We start from the raw sequence: 15420 nt of genomic DNA on the forward strand, positions 1-15420 counted from the left end.
ACATGTTTGTTTATATGTTCAGTCTTGTCCAACTCTTTGCAACCAAAGGAAATGGAGAACACCAGGCTCCTCTGCTCATGGGATTTACCAGGCAAGATAGTTGCTTCCTGTGGCCATTTCCTACTCCACTGTTAGACGTATGGAATGAATGAAAATATTACCCATGAATTTTCTTGCATCTCTTTCAAGACAAAATAAATTATACAGGCTCTTTGCTCGAGTGAATCTTTCCGAAATTCCAAAGATGCAATTGGGAATGAGAAACGGTTAAAATATTGTGGACGCTCATGATCACAGCAAGGCTGATACAAATTAAAGGAAAAGGTAAACCTCGAAACCTGACCTACCTTAGAATTTAGTGAAGCTCAATTTTTGTTAAACATATACCAACAAAAGTTCCCTTCTTTATGTCCTTTTAACAGCTAAAGATGGAGAAATAGGTAAATAGATGGAGTAGAGCTCAGAGAAGTGGGACAGAAATCTCTGTATATGACCCAGACGGTTTTCAAGGGTTTCACCTTTGTTTGCTTGTCTGTTTGCTTGTTTGATTTTAAAGAACTCATTTCCCAGAACTTCATAGAAACTGAAGATCTTGTGTCACCTTGGTGTTGGCGGGAACCATGACCACGAGCAAGTGGCGCTGGTTTTCCCTCAGGGCTCCAGGTATAAATCACTATGTCCAGTGCTTAAGTTCTCCGTAAGAGAAGCCACAAATCTAATATCCGAAATCGGTGGGATCATGAAAATAGCAAGAGAGCTCCAGGAACAAACAAACAAATAAACATATTCTTCTACTTCGTTGTTTATAACAAAGGTTTTGACTGTGTGGATCACAACAAATGCTGGAAAATTCTTAAAGTGATAGGAACACCAGATCACCTGACCCGCCTCCTAAAATATCTGTATGCAGACCAAGAAGCACCAGTTAGGACTGGATGGAAAACAACAGACTGCTTCCAATTAGAGAAAGGATTATGACAAGGCTGCTTATTTAAATTCTATGTATTGTTCACTTCAGTCGCTCAGTCATATCCGACTCTTTGCGACCCATTAACCGCAGCACGCCAGGCCTCCTTGTCCATTACCAACTCCTTGGGTTTACACAAACTCATGTCCATTGAGTTGGTGATGCTATCCAATCATCTCATCCTCTGTCATCCCTTTCTCTTCCTGCCCTCAATATTTCGTAGCAACAGGAAATTCCCCAGAGAGTCACTTAATCACATCAGGTGGCCAAAGTATTGCAATTTCATCTTCAACATCAATCACTCCAATGAACACCCAGGACTGATCTCCATTAGGATGGACTGGTTGGAGCTCCCTGCAGTCCAAGGGACTCCCAAGAGTCTTCGCCTCCCCTACAGTTCAAAAGCATCAATTCTTCAGCGCTCAGATTTCTTTAAAGTCCAACTCTCACATCCATACATGCCCACTGGAGAAACCATAGTCTTTACCAGACGGACCTTTGTTGGCAAAGTAATGCCTCTGCTTTTTAATATGCTGACTAGGCTGGTCATAACTTTCCTTTGAAGTAATAAGTGTCTTTTAATTTTATGGCTGCAATCACCATTGGAGCCTAAGAAATAGTCAGCGACGGTTTTCACTGTTTCCCCACCTATTTGTCATAGAGCGATGGGACCAGATACCATGATCTTAGTTTTCTGAATGTTGAGCTTTAAGCGAACTTTTTCACTATCCTCTTTCACTGTCATCAAGAGGTTCTTTAGTTATTTTTCACTTTTTGCCGAAAGGGCGGTGTCGTTGGCATATCTGACGTTGTTGATATTTCTCCCAGAAACCTTGATTCCAGCTTGTGCTTCCTCCAGCACAGCACTTCTCATGATGTACTCTGCATATAAGTTAAATAAGCAAGGTGATAACATACAGCCTTGACTTACTCCTTTTCCTATTTTGAACCAGTCTGTTGTTCCATGACCAGTTCTAACTGTTGTTTCATGATCTGCATATAGGTTTCTCAAGAGGCAGGTCGGGTGGTCCGGTATTCCCATCTCTTTCAAATTTTCCGCCATTTATACTGATCCACCCAGTCAAAGGCTTTGGCATAGTCAGTAAAGAAGACAGAGATGCTTTTCTGGAGCTCTCTTCTGGATGTTGGCAATTTGATCTCCGGTTCCTCTGCCATTTTTAAAACCAGCTTGAACATCTGGAAGTTCACAGTTCACGTATTGCTGAAGCTTAGCTTCGAGAATATAGAGCATTATTTTACTAGCATTTGAGATGAGTGCAATTGTGCGGTAGTTTGCACATTCTATGGCATTGCCTTTCTTTGGGATTGAAATTAATATTGCTCTTTTCCACTCCTGTGGCCACTGCTGAATTTTCCAAATTAGCTGGCCTATTGAGTGCAGCACTTTTAAAGCATCATCTTTCAGGATTTGAAAAAGCTCAACTGACATCCAAACACCTACACTAGCTTCGTTCGTAGTGATGCTTCCTAAGGCCCACTTGACTTCACATTCCAAGAAGTCTGGCTCTAGGTGAGTGATCACACCATCGTGATTATCTGGGTCGTGAAGATCTTTTTTCCACAGTTCTTCTGTGTATTCTTACCATCTCTTCTTTATATTTTCTGTTTCAGTTAGAACCCTACCGTTTCTGTGCTTTTTTTTTTTTTTCCTGTGCTTTTTTAAGTCCATCTTTGCATGAAATGTTCTCGTGGGATCTCCAATGTTCTTGGAGTGATCTCTCGTCTTTCACATTCTATTGTTTCCCTTCTTTTTTTGCACTGATCCCTGAGGAAGGCTTTTTTTTTCTCTCCTTGCTTTTCCTTAGAAATCTGCATTCAAATGTATATATCTTTCCTTTTCTCTTTTGCTTTTTGTCTCCCTTGTTTTCAAAGCTATTTGTAAGGCCTCCTCAGATAGCCATTCATTTTTTGCCTTTCTTTTCCTGGGGATGGTCATGATCCCTGTCTCCTGTACAATGTCCGGTACCTCCATCCATAGCCCATCAGGCACTCTGTCAATCAAATCTAGTCCCTTAAATGTATTTTGCACTTCCAGTGTATAGACATAAAGGATTAGATTTAGGTCATACCTGAATGATATAGTGGTTTTCTCCATTTTCTTCAACTTCTGTCTGAATTTGGCAATATGGAGTTCAGGATCTGAACCACAGTCATCTTCCTGTCTTCTTTTTGCTAAATGTATAGAGCTTCTCTATTTTGGCTGCCAAGAACATTATCAATCTGATTTCAGTGTCGACCATGTGGTGATGTCCATGTGTAGAGTCTTCTCTTGTGTTGTTGGAAGAGGGTGTTTACTTGACCCGTGTGTTCTCTTGGCAGAACTCAATTAGCCGTTGCCCTGTTTCATTCTGTATTCCAAGGCCAATTTGCCTGGTACTCCATGTGTTTCTGGAATTCCTGCTTCTACTTTCCAGTCCCCTATAATGAAGAGGACATCGTTTTTGGGTGTTAGTTTTAGAAGGTCTTGTAGGTCTTGATAGAATTTTCAACTTCAGCGTCTTCAGTGTTACTGATAAGAGCAGAGATTTGGATTATTATGACAGTAAATCCTTTGCCTTGGAAAAGAACAGAGATCATTCTGTCATTTTTGAGACTGCACCCAAGTATTGCATTTTGGACTCTTTTGTTGACTATGATGGCTACTCCATTTCTTCAAAGGGATTCCTGCCCACAGTAACAGATTCTCCCATTCCATCTTAGTTCACCGATTCCTAGAATGTCAGTGTTCACTCTTGTCATCTCCTGTTTGACACTTCCAATTTGCCTTGACTCATGGACCTAAAATTCCACGTTTCTATGCAGTATTGTCCTTAATAGCATCAAACCCTTCTTCCATCGCCAGTCCCATTCACAACTGGTTACTGATTTTGCTCTGGATCAATTGCTTCATTATTTCTGGAGTTATTTCTCCTCTGACCTCTAGAAGCATATTGGGCACCTACCGAAATCTTTCAGTGTCCTCTTTTTCCGTTTTTCATGGATATCATGGGGTAATCAAAGCAAAATACCGAAGTGCTTTGCCATTGCCTATGACAGTGGACCATATTCTTCCAATCAGGTGAAGAGTTGTCATCAGGTAAAAGAAAATTTCTTCTTGGAGAAAACTCTATTGCAAATCTAGACATTGTATTTAGCAGAGACATTCACCTTGGTAATAAAGGCCTCCACTTCACACGCCCCTGTTTTTCATCCAGTAGTCATGTGCAGATGTGAGAGCTGGAATATAAAGAAAACTGAGAAAAGGAGAAATGATGGCTTTCAACTGTGCCGCTGCCGAAGACTCTTCAGTTCAGCTCAGTCACTTAGTCGTGTCTGACTCCTTCTGACCCCATGAATCACATCATACCAGGCCTCCCTGTTCATCACCAAATCCCGGAGTTCACTCAAACTCATGTCCACAGAGTTGGTGATGCCATCCAGCCATCTCATTCTCCGTCGTCCCCTTCTCCTCCCGCCCCCAAACTTTCTCAGCATCAGAGACTTTTCCAGTGAGTCAACTCGTCGCATGAGGTGGCCAAAGTATTGCAGTTTCAGCTTTAGCATCAGTCCTTGCAATAAACACCCAGGATTGATCTCCTTTAGAATGGACTGGTGGGATCTCCTTGCAGTCTAAGGGACTCGCAAGACTCTTCTTCAACACCACAGTTCAAAAGCATCAATTCTTTGGTGATCGGCTTTCTTCACAGTCCAACTCTCACATCCATACATGACCACGGGTAAAACCATAGCCTTGACTAGACGGACCTTGGTTGGCAAAGTAATGCCTCTGCTTTTTAATATACCATCAAGGTTGGTCATAACTTTCCTTCCAAGGAGTAAGCGTCTTTAAATTTCATGGCTGCAATCAGCATCCGCAGTGATTTTGGAGCCCAAAAAATAAAGTTTGACACTGTTTCCACTGTTTTTCCATCTATTTCCCATGAAGTGATGGGACCAGATGCCATGATCTTTGTTTTCTTAACCTCGAGCTTCAAGACAACCTTTTCACTCTCCTCCTTTATTTTCATCAAGAGGCTTTTTAGTTCCTCTTCACTTTCTGCCATAAGGTTAGTGTCATCTGCATATCTGAGGTTACTGATATTTCTCCCAGCAATTTTGATTCCAGCTTGTCCTACTTACAGCCCAGTGTTCCTCATGATGTACTCGGCATATAAGTTAAATGAGCAAGGTGACAATATGCAGCCTTGACATACTCCTTTTCCCATTGAAACCGGTCTGTTGTTCCATGTAAAATTCTGACTGTTGCTTCTTTACTTGCATACAGGTTTCTCAAGAGGCAGGTAAGGTGGTCTGGTATTCCCGTCTCTTAGAACTTTCCACAGTTTATTGTAATCCACACAGCCGAATGTCGTCCAGTGGAAAAGGGAAAGGCAAATCACTTCAGTATGCTTGCCTTGAGAGGCCAATGAACAGTATCAAAGGGAAAAATAATAGGATACTGAATGAGGAATTCCCCAGGTCGGTAGGTGCCCAGTATGGTACTGGATATCAGTGGAAAAATAACTCTAGAAGGAATAAAGGGATGGAGAAAAAGCAAAAGCAATACTCATTTGTGGATGTTACCGGTGATAGAAGCAAGGTCCGGTGCTGTAAAGAGCAATATTGCATAGGAACCTGGAATGTTAGGACCATGAATCAAGGCAAATTGGAAGTGGTCAAACAGGAGATGGCAAGAGTGAACATAAACATTCTAGGAATCAGTGAACTAAAATGGACTGGAATGGGTGAATTTAACTCAGATGACCATCATATCTACTTCAGAGGTCAGGAATTCTTTAGAAGAAATGGACTAGCCATCATGATCAACAAAAGAGTCCGAAATGCAGTACTTGGATGCAACCTTAAAAATGACAGAATGATTTCTGTTCGTTTCCAAGAAAACCATTCAATATTACAGTAATCCAGGCCTATGCTCCAACCAGTAACGCTGAAGAAGCCGAAATTGAACGGTTCTATGAAGACCTACAAGACCTTGTAGAACTAACATCCAAAAAAGATGTCCTTTCCATTACAGGGGACTGAAATGCAAAAGTAGGAAGTCAAGAAGCACCTTGAGTAACAGGCAAATTTGGCCTTGGAGCACGGAATGAAGCAGGGCAAAGGCTAATAGAGTTTTGTCAAGAGAACACACTGGTCATAGCAAACACCCTCTTCCGACAACACAAGAGAAGATGCTACACATGGACATCACCAGATGGTCAACACCGAAATCAGATTGATTATATTCTTTGCAGCCAAAGATGGAGAAGTTCTATACAGTTAGCAAAAACAAGACCGGGATCTGACTGTGTCTCAGGTCCTAATCTCCTTATTGCCAAGTTCAGACTGAAATTGAAGAAAGTAGGGAAAACCACTAGACCATTCACATATGACCTAAATCAAATCCCTTATGATTATACAGTGGAAGTGAGAAATAGATTTAAGGGACTCGGTCTGATAGATCGAGTGCCTGATGAACTCTGGACAGAGGTTCGTGACATTGTACAGGAGACAGGGACCAAGACCATCCCCAAGAAAAGACATACAATAAAGCAAAATGGCTGTCTGAGGAGGCATTACAAATAGGTGTGAAAAGAAAGGAAGTGAAAAGCAAAGGAGAAAAGGAAAGATATAAGCCTTTGAATGCAGAATTCCAAAGAATTGCTAGGAGAGAGAAGAAATCCTTCCTCTGTGATAAATGCAAAATCATAGAGGAAAACAACAGAATACGAAAAACAAGAGATCTCTTCAAGAAAATTAGAGATTCCAAGGGAACATTTCATGCAAAGATGGGCTCGATAAAGGACAGAAATGGTATGGACCTAACAGAAGCAGAAGATATTAAGAAGAGATGGCAAGAGTACACAGAAGAACTGTATGAAAAGGATCTTCACGACCAAGATAATCACGATAACGTGATCACTGACCTAGAGCCAGACATCTTCGAATGTGAAGTCAAATGGGCCTTAGAAAGCATCACTACGAACAAAGCTAGTGGAGTTGATGGAATTCCAGTTGAGCTATTTCAAATCTTGAAAGATGATGCTGTGAAAGTGCTGCACTCCGTATTCCAGCAAACTTGGAAAACTCAGCAGTGGCCACAGGACTGGAAAAGTTCAGTCTTCATTCCAATTCCGAAGAAAAGCAATGCCAAAGAATGCTCAAACTACCGCACAATGCACTCATCTCACACGCGAGTAATGTCATATTCAGAATTCTCCAAGCCAGGCTTCAGCATTATGTGAACCGTGAACTCCCAGATGTTCAAGCAGGTTTTAGAAAAGCCAGAGGCACCAGAGGTCAAATTGCCAACATCCGCTGGATCATGGAGAAAGCAAGAGAGTTCCAGAAAAACACCTTTTTCTGCTTCATTGACTATGCCAACTCCCAGAGACCACCCGAACTCATGTCCACTGATCGGCAATGCCATCCAAACATGTCATCCTCTGTCATCCCCTTCTCCTCCTGCCCTCAATCTTACCCAACATTAGGGTATTTTCCAATGAGTCATCTCTTCACATCAGGTGTCAAACTATTGGAGTTTCAACTTCACCATGACATAGTCCAATGGATACCCAGGGCTCATCTCCTTTAGGATGGACTGGTTGGATCTCCTTGCAATCCAACGGTCTCTCAAGAGTCTGGAACCATCACCACAGTTCAAAAGCATCAATTTTTCAGCACTAAGCTTCCCTTACAGTCCAACTCTCACGTTCATATATGACCACTGAATAAATCATAGCCTTGACTAGATGGACCTTTGATGGCAAAGGAATGTCCCTGTTTTTTAATATGCTATCTAGGTTTGTCATAACTTTCCTTCCAAAGAGAAAGCGTCTTTTAATTTCATAGCTGCCATCACTATCTGCAGTGATTTTGAATCCCGAAAAGTTAAAGACTCTTAGGGGGCCCATGGACTGCAAGGAGATTTAGCCAATTCATCCTAAATGAAATCAAACAAGTATTCATTCGAAGGACTAATGATGAAGTTGAAAGTTCAGTTTTGGACAGCTGACGCAAAGTGTCAATTCACTGGAAAATTCATGATGCTTTTAAAGTTTGATGACAGGAGAGGAAGGGAGTAATGGAGGATAAGATGGCTGGACGGTATCAGAAAAACAATGGACATGCATTGGCACAAACTCTGGGAGATACTGAAAGATAGAGAGGCTGTTGTGCAGCAGTCCATGCCGTCACAAAAGAGTTGAAGACAACTTGTTGACTGAAAAATGACACTCAATGTCTCTAGTGTTACTTCTTCAAATCACTCTATGATTAAATACTTAATGAAAGTAGTAACAAATAATAACTAAGGTGGTATAATAGCAGATGGTGCAATGCATTTTTTGTAAACAAATATGGGAACTGTAGGGTCTGAAAGAAATAAATCTTAGGATTGAATGAATTTTAAATATTACTGTGAGGGAGCAGATAGGAAGATGGGAAGATGGAGGAGGAATAGGACGGGGTGACAGATGTCTCCCTCAGAAATTCATCAAAAGAAAAATTGAACGCTGAGTAAATCCAACAAAACAACTTCTGAATGCTGGCAGAGGACATCAGGCAACCAGAAAAGCAGGCCATTGTCTTCGAAAGAGGTAGGAAATAATACAAAAGATAAAAAGAGAGGTAAAACAGGGCGGGATGGAGGTCCATCCCGAGAAGGGAGGCTAGAAGTTTCCAAGCACTTGGAAACACTCACTGGCGAATCTGTGACAACTCTTGGAACCTCAGAGGGCCACATAACTGGGAGGAACAATAAATAAATAATTAAAACCTACAGACTACGTGTCCAGTGGTAACTCCCAGCAGAGAAGAAGTGCAGCCGCCCGCACACCCTACCAGCAAGCAGGGACTGGGCAGGGAGGGGCGGGCTGCATCCCTTAGAGTAAGGACAGGGCCTGAATGCCCCTAGTGCAATCTGAGGGTGCTAACTTAAGATAGCTAAGCAGACTGTGGGATAGCTAGCCCACAAAAAGGCGAAAAGCCCCAAGATAATACACCACCAGACCCACTCACAGAACAAAGGACTAAACAGAGCTAGATAGCTGCGGTCAGCCCATCCACCATCCCCCGCTGAAACAGGCAGGGAAGTACAGCCAGAGACAGAAGCAGACAATCGCGGTCCTAGTGAGGCATCCAATACCAAGCTGCATGCAGGCTTCGTTGCTAACCAAGATTTCTTGGGTTCTGGCCGGTTGATATCCGTTGAAAAGGTGCGCTGATTGTACACCCAGAAAACTGAACAGCAGGGACTGGGGAGGCAATAAGTCACAGTGACCCCGCTGGCCAAACACCTGCTCACCTGAGCTGCTCAGACTGGGGAAGGGCACAAAACGCAGGCCCAACCAAGTCTTTGCCTTTGTGTAGTACCCGAGTACCGGAACCTGGGCGGTTTAGACCAGAGATGTACATCCAACCCAGCCCCGGCCTTGGACGGTTTGCAGCAGAGAAACCTAGAGCCTGTGCAGTGTAGACTGGGACAGCACACATGCCAAGAGTGGGGGCAAACCCAGTGTGGCTGAGACACGGCAAGCACTCCCCACAGATGCCATTGATATTTGTCTGCAGCTTACCTCCCACCCCACAGCACGACTGATGGGTGAGCCTAAAAAAGTGTCTACCACAGTCCCCTTGTGTCAGGACGGGAATTAGACACTGAAGAGACCAGCAAACAGAAGAAGCTTAAACAGAAGGAACTGAGTTGGAAGAGACAGATGGAGAAGTCTTGAGCCTACTGCAAGAATACCAGAGCCAGAGGCTTAAGCACAAATCCTGAGAACACCAGAGAACTCTTGTTCCAGGGAATATTAATTGATAGGTGCTCATCAAATGCCTCCATCAGTTCAGTTCAGTTCAGTCACGAAGTCGTGTCCGACTCTCCGCGACCCCATGAATCACAGCACGCCAGGCCTCCCTTTCCATCACCAACTCCCGGAGGTCAATCAAACTCATGTCCACAGAGTCGGTGATGCCATCCAGCCATCTCATTCTCGGTCGTCCCCTTCTCCACCCGCCCCCAACATTTCCCAGCATCAGAGTCTTTTCCAGTGAGTCAACTCGTCGCATGAGGTGGCCAAAGTATTGCAGTTTCAGCTTTAGCATCAGTCCTTCCAATGAACACCCAAGATTGATCTCCTTTAGAATGGACTGGTTGGATCTCCTTGCAGTATAAGGGACTCTCGAGAGTCTTCTCCAACACCACAGTTCAAAAGCATCGATTCTTCGGCGATCAGCTTTCTTCACAGTCCTAGTCTCACATCCATACATGACCAAGGGAAAAACCATTGCCTTGACTCGACGGACCTTGGTTGGCAAAGTAATGCCTCCATACCTACACTGAAACCAGGCAACACCCAAGGGCCAACAAGTTCCAGAGAAAGACATACCATGAAAATTATCCAGCAACGCAGGAGAATAGACCTGAGCTTCAATATACAGGCTGCCCAAAGCCACTCCAAATCCACTGACATCTCATAACTCATTACTGGACCCTTCATTCCACTCCAGAAAGAAGAAATCAGCTCCATCCACCAGAACACCGGCACAAGCTTCCCTAACCAGGAAACCTTGACAACCACCCATCCAAAGCCACACACAGCAATTAAACTACACAATAAGGAAAACTCCACAGACTGCCAAAAGATGGAAAGGCCACCCCAAACACAGCAATATAGGCAAGGTGAAGAGGCAAGGAAATACCCAGCAAGTAAAGGAACAGGATAAATGCCCACGAAAAAAGAAAACAAAAGAATAAGATATAGGGAATCTATCTGATATAGAATTTCCAATACTGATAGTGAAAATGATTCAAAATCTTGAAAACAAACTGCAGTTACAGATAAACAACCTGGCGACAAGGATCGATAAGACGCAAGAAAGGTTTAATAAGGATCTAGAGGAAATGAAAAAGAGTCAATATACAATGAATAATGCAATAGATGAGATCAGAAACACTCTGGAGGGAACCAAGAATAGAATAACGGAGGCAGAAGACAGTTGTTAAGCGAGCTAGAAGATAGAACTATAGAAATAAATCAAACAGAGCGGGAAAAAAAACGAATTAAAACAATTGAGGACAATCTCAGAGACCTCTGGGACAATGTCAAGTGCCCCTACATACGAATCATAGAAGTCCCAGAAAAAGAAGACACAAAGAAAAACCATGAGCGAATATTTGAAGAGATAATAGTTGAAAACTTCCTTAAAATGGGGAAGGAATTTATCACCCAAGTCCAAGAAACACAGAGAGTCCCTAACAGGATAAATCCAAGGGGAAATACTCCAATACAAACATTAATCAAATTAACAAAGATCAAACACAAGAACAAATATTAAAAGGAGTAAGGGAACACCAACAAAAAACACACAAGGCGATTCCCATAAGGATAACAGTTGATCTTTCAGCAGAAACTCTTAAGACCAGGAAGCCATGGCAAGAAATACTGATCAGATCAGATCAGTCGCTCAGTCGTGTCCGACTCTCCGCGACCCCATGAATCACAGCACGCCAGGCCTCCCTTTCCATCACCAACTCCCGGAGTACACTCAAACTCATGTCCACAGAGTCGGTGATGCCATCCAGCCATCTCATTCTCGGTCGTCCCCTTCTCCACCCGCCCCCAACCTTTGCCAGCATCAGAGTCTTTTCCAGTGAGTCAACTCGTCGCATGTGGTGGCCAAAGTATTGCAGTTTCAGCTTTAGCATCACTCCCTCCAATGAAGATCCAGGATTGATTTCCTTTAGAATGGACTGCTTGGATCTCCTTGCAGTATAAGGGGATCTCAAGAGTCTTCTCCAACACCACAGTTCAAAAGCATCGATTCTTCGGCGATCAGCCCTCTTCACAGTCCAACTCTCACATACTGAAAGGGATGAAAAAATAAAAAATAAAAACTCTCCAGCTAAGATTACTATACCCATATCTCATTCAAATATGAAGGAGAAACCAAAAGCTTTACAGACAATCACAGGCTGAGAGAATTCAGCATCACCAAACCAGCTCTCCAACAAATGCTGAAGGATCTTCTCTAGATAGGAAGCATAGAAAGGGTGTATAAATTTGAACCCAAAACAATAAAGAAAATTGCAACGGTATCATACTTACCAATAATTACCTTAAATGCAATTGGGTTAAATGTCCCAACCAAAAGACAAATACTGGCTGAATGGATACAAAAGCAAGACCCCTATATATGTTGTCTGCAAGAGACACACCTCAAAATAAGGGACACATACAGACTGAAAGTGAAGTGCTGGAAAAAGTTATTCCACCCAAATAGAGACCAAAAGAAAGCAGGAGTAGCAATATTCATATCTGATAAAATAGACTTTAAAATAAAGGCTGTGAAAAGAGACAAATAAGGACACTACATAATGATCAAAGGATCAATCCAAGAAGAAGATACAATTATAAATATATGCACCCAACATAAGAGCACTGCAATATGTAAGACAGTTACTAACAAGTATAAAAGGGGAAATTAACAACAACACAATAATAGTGGAAGACTTTAATACCCCACTCACCCCTATGAATAGATCATCTAAACAGAAAATTATCAAGGAAACACAAACTTTAAAATACAATAGAACAGTTAGACCTAATAGATATCTATAGGATATTTCACCCCAAAACAATAAATTTCTCCTTTTTCTAAAGCACACACAAGGGTGCCCACTCTCACCACTACTGTTCAACATAGTTCTGGAAGTTTTGGCCACAGCAGTCAGAGCAGAAAAAGACATGAAAGGAATTCAACCTGGAGAAAAAGAAATAAAACTCTCAGTGTTCGCCAATGACATGATCCTCTACACAGAAAACTCTAAAGACTCTACCAGAAAACTAGTCAATGAATGCAGTAAAGTTGTAGGATTTAAAATCAACACAGAGTAATCCCTTGCATTCCTATACACTAATAATGAAAAAATAGAAAAATAAAATAAGGAAACTATCCCATTCACTGTTGCAACGAAAATAATAAAATACATAGAGATATATCTACCTCAAGAAACAAAAGACTTCTATATAGAAAACTATGACACTGGTGAAAGAAATCAAATAGGACACTAATAGATGGAGATATATACCGTGTTCGTGGATTAGAATAAAAAATATTGTGAAAATGTATATAATACCTAAAGTAATCCATACATTACATGCAATCCCTACCAAGCTACCAAGGGTATTTTTCACAGTGTTAGAACAAATAATCTCATAATATGCATGGAAATTCAAAAAACCTCGAATAGCCAAAGTGATCTTGGAGAAGAATGGAACTGAAAGACTCAACCTGCCAGACTTCAGGCTCTACTACAGAGCCACAATCATCAAGACAGTATGGTACTGGCAATAACTCAGAAATATAGATCAATGGAACAAAGTAGAAAGCCCAGAGATAAATCTATGCACCTATGGACACTTTATCTTTTACAAAGGAGGCAAGAATATAAAATGGAAAAAAGCCAGTCTCTTTAACAAGTGGTGTTGGAAAAACTGGTAAAAGAGTGAAATTAGAACACTTCGTAACACCATTCAGTTGAGTTCAGTTCAGTTCAGTCGCTCAGTCGTGTCCGACTCTCCGCCACCCCGTGAATCACAACACGCCAGGCCTCCCTGTCCATCACCAACTCCAGGAGTACACTCAAACTCATGTCACAGAATCAGTGATGCCATCCAGCCATCTCATTCTCCGTCGTCCCCTTCACCTCCCGCCCCCAACCTTTCACAGCATCAGAGTCTTTTCCAGTGAGTCAACTCGCCGCATGAGGTGGCCAAAGTATTGCAGTTTCAGCCGTAACACCATACACAAATATAAACTCAAAATGGATTAAAGATCTAAATGTAAGTCCAGAAACTATAAAACACCTGGAGGAGAACATAGGCAAAACACTCTCTGACATAAATCACAGCAGGATCCTCCATGACCCACCACCCAGAATATTGGAACTAAAAGCAAAATAAACAAATGCGACCTAATTCAAATGAAATTCTGCACAGCAAAGGAAACTATAAGCAAGGTGAAAAGACAGCCTTCAGAATGGGATAAAATAATAGCAAATGAAAAAAACTGACAAGGAATTAATCTCCAAAATATACAAGCAGCTCCTGCAGCTCAATGCCATAAAAATAAATGACCCAACCAAAAAATGGGCCAAAGATCTAAACAGATATTTCTCCAAAGACGACATACAGATGGCTAACAAAGCACATGAAAAACTGCTCATTATCCCTTATAATCAGAGAAATGCAAATCAAAAGCAAAATGAGATACCATTTCACACCAGTCAGAATGGATGCTATTCAAAAGTCGACATGCGATATATGCTGGAGAGGGTGTGGCGAAAAGGGAACCCTCTTACACTGTTGGTGGGAATACAAAGTAGTACAGCCACTATGGAGGACAGTGTGGAGATTCCTTAAAAAACTGGAAATAGAACAGCCATTTGATCCAGGAATCGCACTCCCGGGCATGCACACCGAGGAAACCAGATTCGAAAGAGACACATGTACTACAATATTCATTGCAGCACTGTTTATAAGAGTGAGGACATGGAAGCAACCTAGATGTGCATCTGCAGACGAAAGCTTTGGTACATATACACAATGGAGTATTACTCAGGCATCAAAAAAATACCTTTGAATCAGTTCTAGTGAGGTGGATGAAACTGGAGACTATTATACAGAATTAAGTAAGTCAGAAAGAAAAAAACCAATACATTATACTAAGGCATATATATGGAGTTTAGAATGGTGATAATGATAACCCTGTATACGAGACAGCAAAAGAGACACAGATGTATAGAACAGAATTTTGGTCTCTGTGGGAGAGGGCGAGTGTTGGATGATTTGGGAGAATGGCATTGAAACATGAATCATATGTGCAACGAATCGACAGTCCAGGTTCGATGCATGATACAATGCTCAGGCTGTTGTACTGGGATGAACCAGAGGGATGGGATAGGGAGGGAAGTGGGAGGGGGGTCACGATGGGGAACACACGTACACCTGGGGCAGATTCATGTCAATAGATGGCAAAACAAATACAATAATGTAAAGTTCAGTTCAGTTCAGTCGCTCAGTCGTGTCCGACCCTCCGCGACCCCATGAATCACAGCACGCCAGGCCTCCCTGTTCATCACCAACTCCTGGAGTTCACTCAAACTCGTGTCCACAGAGTCGGTGATGCCATCCAGCCATCTCATTCTCGGTCGTCCCCTTCTCCTCCCGCCCCCAACCTTTCCCAGCAGCAGAGTCTTTTCCAGTGAGTCAACTCGTCGAATGAGGTGGCCAAAGTATTGCAGTTTCAGCTTTAGCGTCAGTCCTTCCAATGAACACCCAGGATCTATCTCCCTTAGAATGGACCGGTTGGACCTCCTTGCAGTCCAAGGGGCTCTCAAGAGTCTTCTCCAACACCACAGTTCAAAAGCATCAATTCTACGGCGATCAGCT

This window comes from Moschus berezovskii, chromosome Y, assembly GCF_049115385.1.
Source record: "Moschus berezovskii isolate FMDL1 chromosome Y, NW_MosBer_1.0, whole genome shotgun sequence".
Taxonomy (NCBI): Eukaryota; Metazoa; Chordata; class Mammalia; order Artiodactyla; family Moschidae; genus Moschus; species Moschus berezovskii.